Below are 14,274 nucleotides of genomic sequence, written 5' to 3' on the forward strand. Positions count from 1 at the left end.
TCATTAAAATTAATAAAGTTTAATAAAATAAAAAAAATAAAGTAGAAACCTAATGTCATGGGGAAAGTGTTTGAGAAAATACAAATTCAATGTTCACTAAGTTTAAAAAAATATCTAATTTCTCCTTGTCTGGGAGGTTATGAAATCAGCTCAGTTATTCAACATTAATATACTAGGGACGTGGCCAACTGCCGTCATACTCTCCTGATATGAGTCATTTAACTTCTCTGACCTCTGGCTGTTATACCTGTAAAATGAGAACAATAATTCTTGCTGTACCGCCTGCCCTCAAGGGCTGTTGTGTGGGGTACCAGGGAAAGTGCTCTGCAAACATCAGAGTTTTTACGTTCAAGAGATGTATGGAAGTCAAATGGAATGAGAGTGATAAATTGGTGAATTTCCACATTGTACTATTTTATCACTTTTAGTTCTCAGTGATTGTAGAGTTGGCCGAGACTCATGAAAGCCTCAAGTGCAACAGAATGAAATATCATCCTCTCCTGTGTTTCTTTATGATCCTAACACTAACGCCAGACAGCACTCGATTGTGATCCATCGAGTTGTCATTCATAATTTTTAGAAGTCCATAACCTGGTCTTTCTTAGTCTAAACACTGTGCTTAAACCTGTATCACTGTTATAATTTGAAATACCAGTAGCATTGCTTCCTACAGTAGAATAGTATGAAAGTCAGCACACTAAGATAAACATATGACTGAATTCTCAGTCGTATCCTCAATGTGCCAACGGTTTGTATGAGCCTTTTGAATGTTTGAGTTCACATTCCACATATATAACCTTATTGTTTATGGATTTTAAGGTTACCCTCTCAGAACCTTACCTTCAAAACGAGATAAATGTAGCTCTAATATCTACTCTACTGATACTTATTTCTCTTTCTGTGTGATTTACAGCCTTGGAAAGCCTACTAGAGTTCAGCTATGAATTGGTTCCAACTCAGTCAGAATGAGCTGAGCGGAGCTGAAGGGTACTTAGGAAGATTATATGAAATAATGCAGGAATCATATCTCAAAGATGTACATATAAATAAGCTTGTGTGTTACATGCATAGACACAAAGACAAAAGTACAGGGAATATTAAAAGGTGAATTATTCTTCCTTGTTGCTATGTGCCATGGAGTTCAAAACTGACTAGTGGTTGACGCTCCAGCAGCAGCTTGTCAAATACTATAAATTGCAAGGTAGAAGATTGTCCATCTTTCACACAAGGAGCACCTGGTGGGTTTGAACAATGTGCCTTTGGGTTAGCAGCTCAACTCCTTACCTATTAGGCTACCAGAGCACCCTTACCTCCCTAACTGATTATATTTTCTATGATAGATGCTCTGGAGGGATACATGTCAATGTTTGAGACTTTTTTTTGTTTGTTTCTTTGTTTTTTACTGTCACTACTAGGAAGGGGATGCTAGTGTTATCTACAGGGTAGAGGTTAGAGATTGTGAAATACCCTAAATCTGTCCAGGACAGTAACAAACACAGTGAATCATCTGGTCCAAGATGTCTATGAGACTGAATCTGAGAAACATTATTATAATAAACAAAGTAAAAGACAGTGTTATGTTCTTCATGTGTATACAATTTCTACAAATTAAAAGAAAAGTGCTGAGACAGAAATAAAAAGAAATAGAGACCTGTAGTCTGTGGCCTCTCTTCTTTGCACTTCTTTGTTTTTTCCCCTCTCATATTTTTTCTTGGACATTTCTCTGCTTTTGTCAGTTACTGGTCAGCAGGGTCCAATAAGCAGACATATCTTGTGGAGAAGTTCTGACTATTGTCATAATAAAACCAGAAGATTGTGTCCAGCAAGGTGACATTATTTCTGATTCATTTCCATCCTGTTTTGCTTTTATTCTTTCCCTGTAAACTATTTTAATTCATTCTTAGAGGCTTCTGGATGTATGACCCTATAAAACATGGAGAAGGTGTGACCATACTTGAAATAGAGAAAAATAAGCAGTCTTCTCGAACTTTATTCTTCTTCCTTAAGAGGCTAACAAGATCATAACTTTTAATTCTGATTCTTAAAGTTCTATATTTCCAGTCTAAGTTAAGTTGGCCAATTTTTTTTTAATGCCATGAATATAACCTTGAAAATGTACTACAAATCTTAGCTTCTCACACTCCAACCAGAAACAACTTCTAGCTGGGTATGATAGATAGTAGATCATCACTGCTACTCATAAATATTTCACAAGGCCTCATTTAAAAATAAATCTGATCAAAACCTCTGATTTTAAGTCAGAATAGTGTTCCTACCATCAAGAATCGTCTTATATGTGGCAGCGTAAATGTTCAGAAGTTAAATACACAAAGACAAGTGATAACTTTGTACTTTCAGAAAAATAAGAGCCATGTTGTTGTTAAATGCTGTCAAGTTGTAGGTGAATGATAGAGACCCTATGAACAAAAGACCTGAACACATGTATAACTTTCTTCATTTCTCCAAGTTTACAGGGTTTCCAGAGGCAAGCTATTTCAGAAGTGGATGTCACTCCTGTTTTCAAGCTTATTTTAATTGGGGAGATCCACCATTGTCCACCATGTGTGACCAATACTGCTTTTGTCACATCAGAGTCACAGTGTTCAGCATCACAGCAACCAAGAGTTACCTCTGTACAGCACGTCGACAGACCAGTGCTAGGACACACAGAAGAGTGTTTGATCAAAAACAATTAAAAGCAGGCCTGAGGGATGGACATAGATTAAAATCACCCACCTTTAGCTTGGTATCATCATTTGCTGTCTGTTAGACCAACTGAGCTCTCTTTATGTAGATGATATAAACCCAGGTGCGTATATGGGGACGATGGAGCAGGGAGCCTGAGAAGGCAACCAGGAATCCAACACAGAAAGGCAATTTATGTCGTGTTTTAGACAAGGAAATTGCTCTTGTTCCTTACATTTTAAACATTTCGGAGCAAAACTATGGTTGAAAGGGGTGTTCTGGAGAAGTACAAATGATTACTGTAAAATACTGAGTTATAATCTACTTATTGACACCTACGTAGACATGACTGGCCAATGACATCCAAACGGGTAGCATCCTGAAAACTCTATGGAGCAGTTCCTCTCTGTACATATGAACTACCAATGGGATGAAAGAAACAAAACGGCAAGTAATACCACAACCAGTCCTTCCTTAAGGAATTGTAAGGTGTTTTGGTCAACAACTGATCATGAGGATGACATGATGTTGCTTTTCCTTGTACATTGTGTAGCCATGAGTCCGGAAAAATATTATTTCATAGCAGCTAACAATAACAAAGGGCATTAAAATGGATTAGCCATGAGAAAAAGAATCCCTGGTGAAGCAATGGCTACTGCTTGTTGCTGCCCAATTAGTTGGAAGCTTCAACCCGTCCAATGACTCTACTCTAAAGGTTATAGTCTAGACTATACTCTGTCATGTAGAGTCACTGTGGGTTGAAAAGTGACACTGATGTGTCATATGCGATAACGGGTTACCCACGGTGGACAGTGTTTGGTGGAGCTCCCCGATTAAAAACAAGCTTGGAAGCAGGAGTGGCATCCACTTCTGAAATAGCTTGCCTCCAGAAACCCTATGAACTTGGAGAAATGATGAAAGTTACACAGTTGTCAGGACTTTTGTTAGGGTCACTTTGAGTCACCTACAGCTCAATGGCACTTAACAACAACAACATGGGTTGAAATAGACTTGACAACGTCTAAGAACAAGGAGAAGCTATGAAGAGGACCCAAAAATATTTGATGGACAAAATTATTTAATGCCTGGTGTTATACCAGAAGAGGGGAGAAAAAATCCACCAGAGCAGGGATCTACCAATCTTTGCTTACTTTTTTATTCTCAAAAACAATAGATCCTGATAAATGTGACAGATTCTAACTTTTAGTATGGATTACATTTCCATGTAAAGAAAGAAAAAAATTCCACAATTGGATCCATAAGCAACATCACAATCAATGTAAAAAAAGATAGAAATTGTCAGAGATTTCATTTTACTTTGATCTACCACCACCAACAAGGGAAACAGCAGTTAAGACATCCAGCTGCATACATCACTGGGTAAAGCACTTCTTTAAAGCAGTCAAGAGCCAAGATGTTGCCTTCCTGACTAAGGTCTAAGTCATGGTGTTTTCAATTGTCTCATGTATGTCATAGTCAAACAATGAATAAGGAAAAATGAAGAAGAATTGATGATTTTGAATTGTAGTGTCACAGAAGTATATGGACTATATACCATGGACCGTCAGGAGAACTAACAAATATGTCTTAGAAGAGGGGTAGCCAGATAGATACCCTTTAGAGGTGAAGACAGTGAAAGTTTATTTCACTTACTTTTGGTATGTTTTCAGAAGGGGCCAATTTCTGAACAATATTATTAAATTTAGGAAGAAAGATAATAAAAAAAGACCCTCACTGAGATGAACACAATGACTCCAACTACGGACCCAAATATACCAATGACAAGAAGTTGTTGTTCTGCACTGCAATCCCAGAGGTGCATGGTTCAAATCCACCAGATGCTGTGAGGGAGGAGGAGGGACAACCTCCTTCTGTACCAGTCAGATCCAATTTGACAGTACACACACACAAAGTTGTTGTTGTTGTTGTGTACCATCGAGTTGGAACTGACCCATAGCTGACCCTCCAGCAGGTTTTCAGAGGCAGTTAATTGCATGGGAGAAGATTGCCCATCGTTCTCCCACAGAGCAGCTGTCTGCCTCGAACTGCATGCCCTCGGGATTGCAGCACAGCTTCTTGTCATTGGACCAGAATTGGACTATATTTAATTCTGTTGTCCACTACTGGTTGGACATGATTCTAGGGCACCTAAAAACATTATATACATTGAGTTCTTAGTAAAAATAAGCAAATGAATAATTAAATGAGTAAATATGTGAGTTTATGCATCAGCTATGCTTTTGAGGCACAAAGAATTAAGATCTCTTCATGATACTAAAAATGAAGTACCTCTTAATCTCAAAGAAGGTTTTTACATTGGATCATAAACATTTGAATTTAAGAAATTATTTCATAATGTTGTAAGAAATAATTAAGCAATCATTGAGCCTTCTCTCTCTTGTTGCTGTTGAGTTGGAAATAACTCATAACTGACCCTCCAGCAGGTTTTCTTTTTCTTTCCTTCCTATCCTTCCTGTCCTTCCTTTCCTCCCTGTCCTTCCTTTCCTTCCTTCCTTCGTCTTTTTCTTCCTTCCCTCCCTTTCCTTTCTTTTCCTTTCCTTCTCTTTTTTCCCTCTCCTTCCTTCCTTCCTTTCCTTCCTTCCTTCCTTCCTTCCCCTCCCTCTCTTTCTTTTGTTTTTCTTAGGTAGGTATTTATCCATCCATCCATCCATCCATCCATATATCTATGTATGTATGTATGTATGTATGTATGTATGTATGTATGTATGTATGTATGTATCTATCTATCTATCTATCTATCTACCTACCTATCTATCTCCCCAGCAGCTTTTCACAGGCTGCAGATCAGGAGAGGAGACTGTTTTCCCACATGGACCTGCTGGTCCATCAGAAGACACCACCTTCGGGTAAGCAGCACCACTCTATGGGCCACACCATGGAGCTTCCCATGGGAGCATATCATCAGTGTTTAGGGAAAAGATACTGCTATTTTTCCCCCTTCCTAAGGAGCAAAATATGAATTATCTTCCATCCGATTCTATTTAATAAGCTCTGGTGGTGGGGTTGTTACATGTTGTGTTGTTTACAAAAAGAAGGACAGTGGTTCAAATCCACCAGCCACTCCATGGGGAAAAGACATATAGTTTGTTCATATAGAGGTTTCGTAAGTTTTAGAAACTGGACGGAAGGTTATCTTGAGTCATAAACGACTCAACGGCATGGGCAGTAATGGTTTTCATCTACATCCCAAAGTAGAATCGAGCCATTTGCCTTGTTTCTGCTTTTATGATTGGTATATTTTTCAAGCAAGACATTCTTGCTTCCACTTAAGTCTCGTGTTTTTCTCTTCTGCTTGTTTGGAACGTCTACCCCTGTTCTGCTAGCTCCCCACAGGTTCTCTTTCTTCAAAACCGTGGCTATTTTCTCTTCTTTGGAATGTAAACGTTCTAAGGTAACAAAAGCTGGTTCAGTGCTTTGGCTTAGTTTCTTTGGTCCCCCTCGTTCCCCCATCCCCAGCTTTCTCTCCTCATCATTTCAATGAGGGCCTGGAATTTAAATGAATACGTAACAAGAGAAATGATGAATTCTTAGGCAAAGAACACTTCATAGATGCTCTATCTAATCAGACTATTAATTAGCTATCACAGGGTAGAAAAAGTTTTCTAGTTAGAAAAGCCAAAGACGTTTGAGTCAGAAAGCAAAGTGTGGGCCAAGTCACCGAAGTATGTTGGAATCATGGGGAACCGTTTTTGTTTTGTCTTTTGGGTTTGTCTGTTTTTGTAAAGTCACATCTTGGTAAGAAAAGCCTGAACAGGAAGTGAGATTAGGTAGATTATGGAAGGACCTCAAATTCAGTGAGATTTATTTTTTCTTCTCTGGGCAATAGGAAGTCACAGAAGGCATTTATACCGGTAAATGAAAAGATGCATTTTGCATTTCAGAAAAATCAATTTGGCTGTTGGAAGGCAATGGAACGAAGGAGATCTAGGCTGCCAGCCAAATATCCAGCAAGGAGGCTGTTGCCAAAACCCTGGGAATATTCTTACAGCACCTCTCACAAGATTTCCCATTTTATTTTCATTAAAATGTGGCCTAGGCAAACTTTGTAATATAATTAATCTTTTTAAAAAAATTGTGCAATTTTAGGCTTCCCCTCCATTTTTATGGATGTGATTTTTTTTTAAATTCCAAGTTAAAAATGTAAGAAAATGTAAAGAGAAAGAAAGAAAACAGCAGAGACATTTCCCTAGGTCTAATCTATTTAATATGCATTCTAGCAAAGGTTAAGCTATATAAATGCATTTGTAAACAGAGGATAAAAAGAAACCATGGTAATATCCACAGGAAAACTAAGACCAGAAGGTAAGCAGGCCACTAGAAGGATAGTATTAGCATGATACTCAAACAGAGATTATAGAATGGCACATATGGAGGAAAACAGTGATATCAGGTATCATGACAAAAAAGGAGTTGAGGGCTAAAACGCTGATAAAAATGCAATGGACCGAAGAGTCAGGTCCACTCAGGCCCCAGTTCTGTCTCTGACCCTTCCCAACAATATGACTCTGAAAGATACCATTCTTCTTCCTTCTTGGAATCCACTGCCTCAGTCTCTAAAGAAATCAGTGGGCTCTCATTTCTAAGACACTCTGAAGAAGGGATGACATTTGGTAACATCACATCCAATGCTCTAGAACTCTGAAAGGATTTCTACGTATTCTAAGAATAGTGATACAAGAGTTACCCACAACATCAGAGTATTTTTCCCCCAATTTTCTATTAGTTTATATTCACAAAATTAGAAAACATTGTTTTCAAGAACAAATTCTTTCAACTTCCCTCACCCTCCCACCCATCAAATTGTACACCACCACGATTAATCCCTCCCCATCCTGTGCACAAACACATTGATTGAGAAACTATGTTACGTTTTCACAGCAGAATACTATGCAGCACACAGAAGCAATGATTTTGTAAATTATTACCTAATTTGGGAGGGAGTGGAGAGCATTACGCTGAGTGAACTTACTCAGTCCCACAGGATAAATATTGTATAAAATCATTATTGTAGAATGAGAATGAGGATCCAAGAGGGGTGGGAGAGGGTGAAAGCAGAATAAATTTTTTAATGTCTGCAAATACAACTCATTATAGTTACTTGGTGCACTCGCTAGCTCTGATGAGTGATTATATATTGTGAGTTCACACAAACAGAAACTTTATTGCTGCATTCACATGATTGAATTAGCAGGCAGAAGTTTGCCAAATGTGGACCAAAGGGAAGCATATGAAGCCAAAGAGACACAGTGCAAATATAGAGGCAAAATGAAGAGTGGGGATCATCCCAGCTCTTTTACTGGATTCCCCTCTAGACTTTTCAGGAAAGGAAAGAATACAATTCTCATGTCACAACCTCAAAGTTGCATGAAGAAGTTGACATTGTGAGGTGCTCACGTGTGAGAGGTAAAAACCCAATGTGGGAATTTAGCTTGCTTTGCTGTTCTCCACATGGTGGTTTTCTGTGGGCAATGACAAGAGGCTCTGTCTCTGGGTTATAGGAGCGCTGCTTGTATCTTCTCTTATGCCTTTAGAACTAATTTGTTGATTTTATGCATGAGATAAAATATTTTATTTCTAAAACCTCTCATTTTTCTCCTGTGGTGGAGGGTGCATTCCTTCTCATCCCAGTTACTTGGTAAGAAAATCTACTTTGCTTTTGATAAAAATGAAAATTTAGATTATATAGAAATTCTAGGGTTTTTTGGGGGGGAAGGGAGACCACAACAAGCCTTTGACGGTTGGTTTAGAGCACTAATTAGTAAGGAATATAGTCTGAGAAAAGGGCAAAATGTAAAGAAGTTATTGCTGGTATCAGGACATGCCCTGACGCCCTCAAATAGGAGGCCTGGGGTTTGCATATTCAAGGCAAACTTATTTTGCAACCTGCTGTAACAGTAACAGTTGGTGAGGGTTTTTTTGTTTGTTTTGTTTTTTGTGTGTGTTTTTTTTACTTTTTATAGATTAATCATTAATGGGATCCTTGGTGGCACAATGATTTATTACTCGTCTTTTAACAGGGAGGTCAGCGGTTCAAATCCACTACCTGCCTTGCAGGAGAAAGATATGACAATCTGTTTCCTTAATCATTAGCCAAAATCTATTGGTCTTTCATACCAAAACATCAGCAGTCTGTTATTTTAAGAAACTTTACATTTCTCTGACTAAAACACAACGCATATAAGTGATTGTATGAAACACAACGTGAATGAAAGCATGTGTCAGACATAAGAAGCTTGCATACAAACCAATATCAAATAAATGGACATCTTAAGATGATGTGTGACATTATTGGGAAGTGTAATATTAACATGCACTATCAAGCATGTATCATTTGCATAAATTAACACTTTCTTTCTTCTTCCTTCTCTTCCTATATAGAATTAGTCAAGGAATCCACATTTAATTGGGAATAACTATTGAATGGTCCCTGCATTTGATGCACTCTGATCAAATAACATGGCTTAGAGGTAAGGAGCTGTGTTGCCAGTGCAAAGGTACACAGTTCAAATACACCAGCTGCTCCATGGAAAAAATATGACAAATCTTTTCTCACATAATTTACTGCCTTGGAAAAACCCACTAGAAAGTCAGCTATGGGTTGGTTCCAACTCAATGGTACACTACAACAACATATAAAGGAGCTCTGGTGGTCTGTTAGTAAGGAATTGTGCTCTCAATCCAAAGTTAGGGTGTTTGAATCCACCAAATGCTCTGCAGGAAAAAGATGGGCAATCTCCTCTTAGGTGATGTACAGCCTCTGGATATCCACTGAAGGGCCAGCTATAGATCGGTTCTGACTCAACGGTACTCAACTATAACAACATATGTAAGTAAGGGAGATCTGGAGAGCCTAGTGAAGTAGCTGCCAATACAAAGGTCCATGGTTTGAATCCATCAGCTGCTCTGAAGGAGAAAGATAAACAACATCTTTCCTGGCTATTTACTGCCTCTGAAAACCCACTGGAGGGTCAGCTATGAGTCGACTCCAACTCATTAGTACACAACAACACAGACATGTGGTAAGTAAAATGCTGAAGAAGTAGCTTTATCAGAAGATAGTAAACTTTAACGCATGAGAAATCTCAGTCTTGACTAGGGATGTGTGTTTTTTTTTGGTTTTTTTGTTCTTTATTCTTTTTCTCCTTTCAGAATATTTAAACATCTCCTCTTCAGATCAGAACTGACAAAGGTCCCCAGGAGAGCTGTAGTGCCAACATTAGTGTGCCACACTGATTTGCAGCTTCTGCTGTAAGTTTGGGCCCCGGAGACTTCCTTTAATTTCTTTTACATCCCACTAGGTTTTGTGAGGCATTTTTATTCTATTTATCCTATATTTCAGGTGTCCTATAGTGGTGAGTCACTTTTTAATCTAGTCTGCCATGCTGCTGAAAATAGAAGCCAAATTATTCTACCTCCACTAACAAATATAATTAAAGCAAACAAACAAAACCATCTTTATGAGCAATAACAACATATATATCTCCCTACAAATTGAATTTCTTGGAAAATCCATTACCATTTCAAATCAATTAAATCCTCTCCTGATTAGTCCTACCCATTTCTAAGCATGCATTTTACTTTTTTTTTTTTTTAAGTCTTAAAGCACAAGATTTTAAGCAAGCCTTGAAAGGCTTCCCGATGCTGCCTGAGTTCTTGCTCCTGTCTTGCTCCACAACTGGCATTATCCCCTGACAATATAATTATCATATCCCAGGCACAAGCATGTCCATCACAAGATTCTTTGTCTTGGAAATCTTTCCTTTATTTGCTTACCTCACTGCGGCAGTGTCTCCCTATGTGAAATTCAACTCTGATGACCTGTCTTCAAGGAAGGCATTTTCATTTCTAAAACTGACACAAATAGACTCTTACATGGGAAGAGATTGTCCACCCTTCTTCTGTGAAGCAGTTGGTAGATTTGAACCACCTGCCTTTTGGTTGGCAGAACAACTTTGTAATTTCTGGTCAACAGACCTCAACTGTTGTTGCTTTTAAATGAGTCATACTCGACTTATACCAATCCTATGAGCAATAGAACCCTGTCCTATGCTGTGCCATCCTTATCACTCCTGACAAACTTGAGCACATGGTTGCAGTCATTGTACCAACCCATCTCACGCAGGGCCGTCTTGTCTCTTGTTGACCCTCCGTCTCTCTAAGCATGATGCCCCTCTCCTAACAGTCTCTCCTAACAACATAACCAAAGTATGTGAGATCCAGCTCGGGTATCGTTGCCTCTAAGGGGCACTCTCATGGGCTTCCTCCACAGTCTCTTGCATATCATCCAAGGAATGATTTATGCAAACACACACTAACAGTAATCAAATCATATTTTATAAACTACTCTTTTCACTTTCTATATTTTAACTATATATATGAAGATTGCTCCTTAACACATTGTGTTTATAAGTCCATTGTTATAATTCTCACGATGCAGTTAAGGTATATGCTTTGGTGTTGGAGAAGAGTGCTGAGGGTGCCTTGGACTGGTAAGAAAACAAACAGATTCATCCTGGAGAGGGTTAAACTGGGCAGCTCCTTGGAGGCAAGGATTCTAGGGCTTTGTCTGACATACTTTGGTCATGTTGTAAGGAGGGACTGGTCCTTGGAGAGGGACATCATGCTTGGGAGGGTGGAGGGCAGGCACAGGAGGGGAAGGCCCTCTGGGAGATGGATTGATTAAGTGACTGGGGCAATCGGGACGAGTGTGTTTGAGACAGTGAGATTGGCACAGGACAGAGCAGGGTTTAGGGCTGTTGTACATAGGGTCGCTATGAGTCACAAGTGACTCGACGGCACATAAAAACAACAACAGCTTACACATTAGTTTTGTCACTGGGCAATTACCTCCCTCAAAGGTGGGAAATTTGTTTATCTCTATAGTTCGAATGTCAACCAAGGTGACAGGGCTTGTGGACATTCAGCAAACAGTTGTTCAATGAATGAAAGGCAGCTTCGTTTCTACTTCTTGTTATTGTTGTTGAGGACTCATAGCGATCCTATGAACAAAAGGCCTGAAGCCTTTCTATAACTATTGACATTTATCAAAATTCTTAGAGTTCCCAGAGGCATGTTGTTTAGGAAGTGGATGCCACTCCTGCTTAACGTGCTTTCATTTCAATGGGTAACGTTCATACTCTAACACTGCTCAGGAGATTCCAATAACTATTATCTTAATGTCTCAGTCTTATAGGCTAGTGCTACTCACCTCACACTGAAAAGGGAACTTCATTGCTCTCAATGTGGTTAAGAAAGAGAGACAGATTAGGAATTTGAAATACCTTGAGTATCGGTTCACTTAAGAAGGGAAACCGTTCAGAATGCCACCCTGAAATTCTCTTGTACTGACCTTGCATGCATGGAATCAGCTTTGCCCTTTTGAAAATTTCTAGCTGACCTTTAAAGAAAGCTGGGCTTTGTGGGCTCTGCAATACTAGCATACAGCGTTGCTACTACTATTACCAATTTTGAACAAGAAAGACCTCATGAAACATTTAAAAAGATGACCTTTGTTATTTAACAATTACTATTTTTTTAAGCTCATGCATAAAAATGAGCTTTTGAAAAACAGGGAAGATTTTAATGCAGATGTTTCCTTAGAGTGTGTATGTGTTCGAATTATTATTATATTTGAAGAGTTCTCAAGTCATCTGTCACTCATTATCTTGTTAATTAGTTTCTGAAATGATGATCTTGTTTCTTCACCTATCAAATGGTCATGACCACAGTGAGGCAAACCAGACAGGATCTTGGCAAGGAGTCGATAAAAAAAAGGAAACTCTCAGAATAACTGTCTAGACCGCTGGCTGATGGATGATATAGTAGGAAGGACCAGACTCACAAACACATTCTTTTCAAACTGATTTCCACTTGCAGCCTCCCAATGTTTTCATTGTTGTGTGAAGCTAAGTCACAAGTGACTCATAGCTGACCCTCCAGAGGCAGCAAAGTGGACAGGAGGAGACTGTCCATTTTCCACCACAGAGCAGCTGGTGGATTAGAACTGCAAACCCTGTGTTTGGCAGTACGACATTTACTGCAAAGCTACCAGAGTTCCTTTAGTCATAGTGGTCCCAAGACTGAAATCTTTATGGAAACAAACGGATTGCCACTTCTTGTCCCAAGGAAATATCTGGTAGCCCTATGAATTAGAGAAAAGATGAAAAGTTTTCATATTCAGGACTTTCGCTCAGAAGGTTGATATTCTACGACTAGACAGCACTTAACAACAACAAGAACAAATGAACTATATATTTTTATATCTTCTGACATAAAATTTAGCCCTCACATATTAGTTTTCTTTTCTAGTCCATGAGGAGTAAGTTCATCTAGTGGTGGTCTCTCTCTTCTATCAAATCAATCTATCATGACTTAATATCCAAGCTAGTATTTTGTAGTGTTCATGCTACATCATATTAATAGTGTTTATTTCTCACACAACACATTTATCATGTGCCAAACTCTTTCTTGAACAACTCTTAGTTTAGGTATTTTGTTAGAGGTTATAAAGTGTATGATTTCTCCCGGGAGCCCTGGAGCCCTAGTGAGTAGAGATCTGCGCTGCTGATCGAGTGGTGATGCCTTCCTGGTGGTTGGACTCCATGGACAATCTCCGCCTGCGTGATTTAGAGTCTTCACAAACCAGTTCTGATACAATCCGACTTGATGGTAACAAGTTTAATTTCATAGAGTTTCCAGGGGCAAACTATTTTAGAAGTGGATGTCACTCCTGCTTCCAAACTTGTTTTAATCAGCAGCTCAGCCAAGCACTGTCCACCACTACGGGTAACCATTATCGCATTTGACACATCAGTGTCAGAACATTTAGCATCACAGCAACCAGGAGTTACCTCTGTACAGCAAATGAACAGACCAGTGCTGTACCACTTAGAAGAATTTTTGACAAAAAGACAATTAAAACCAGGCCTGAGTGCTGCAGATTAAAATCACCCACCTTTGCCTTTCGCTTGGAAGCATCACTTTCTGTCCACTAGGCCAACTGAGCTCTCTCTATGTTATTGTTAAACACCGTTGAGTCGTAGATGACTCATTTTCCAAGCATTGTCAGTAAATCTTGAGACTAACAGATTCAAGCAAAAACAATGACAGAAAATGATGAATAAGAATGCTCTCTCTCACACAGTGATGCCCACAAAAACAATCTGTTCACTTATTTCTTACAGACTTACTAAATGACCTGGGGATGGGGGAGAGTGTCATCCCTTAAACAATGTCATATTACCACAGGAAAAACAAAAGTTTAAGGATTTAGTGATATCAAGAGATGATAGTGCCAAGGACCTAACTTAAACACCTGACTACACTTTCGTTTATTTTATGTTTTGTCCACACTGATGCTTTAACACCAACTAAACCATCTTTGGACTCCCACTTCTCTGAGATGTGGGGATGCTGGAGTTCTTTTTGACCCCTCTACTCCAACTTCAGATAAATAGGCCCACTTCAAATACAAGGAGTTACACTGTCTGATGACATAGTGTGAGATGTTTTATGCTCCTAATCAAAATGTGGGTAGTTGAACTGCTCCATGGGATAAAGATGGGCCAC

This window comes from Elephantulus edwardii, unplaced genomic scaffold, assembly GCF_000299155.1.
Source record: "Elephantulus edwardii isolate Elephantulus edwardi_28Jun2011 unplaced genomic scaffold, EleEdw1.0 scaffold00001, whole genome shotgun sequence".
NCBI classification, from domain to species: domain Eukaryota; kingdom Metazoa; phylum Chordata; class Mammalia; order Macroscelidea; family Macroscelididae; genus Elephantulus; species Elephantulus edwardii.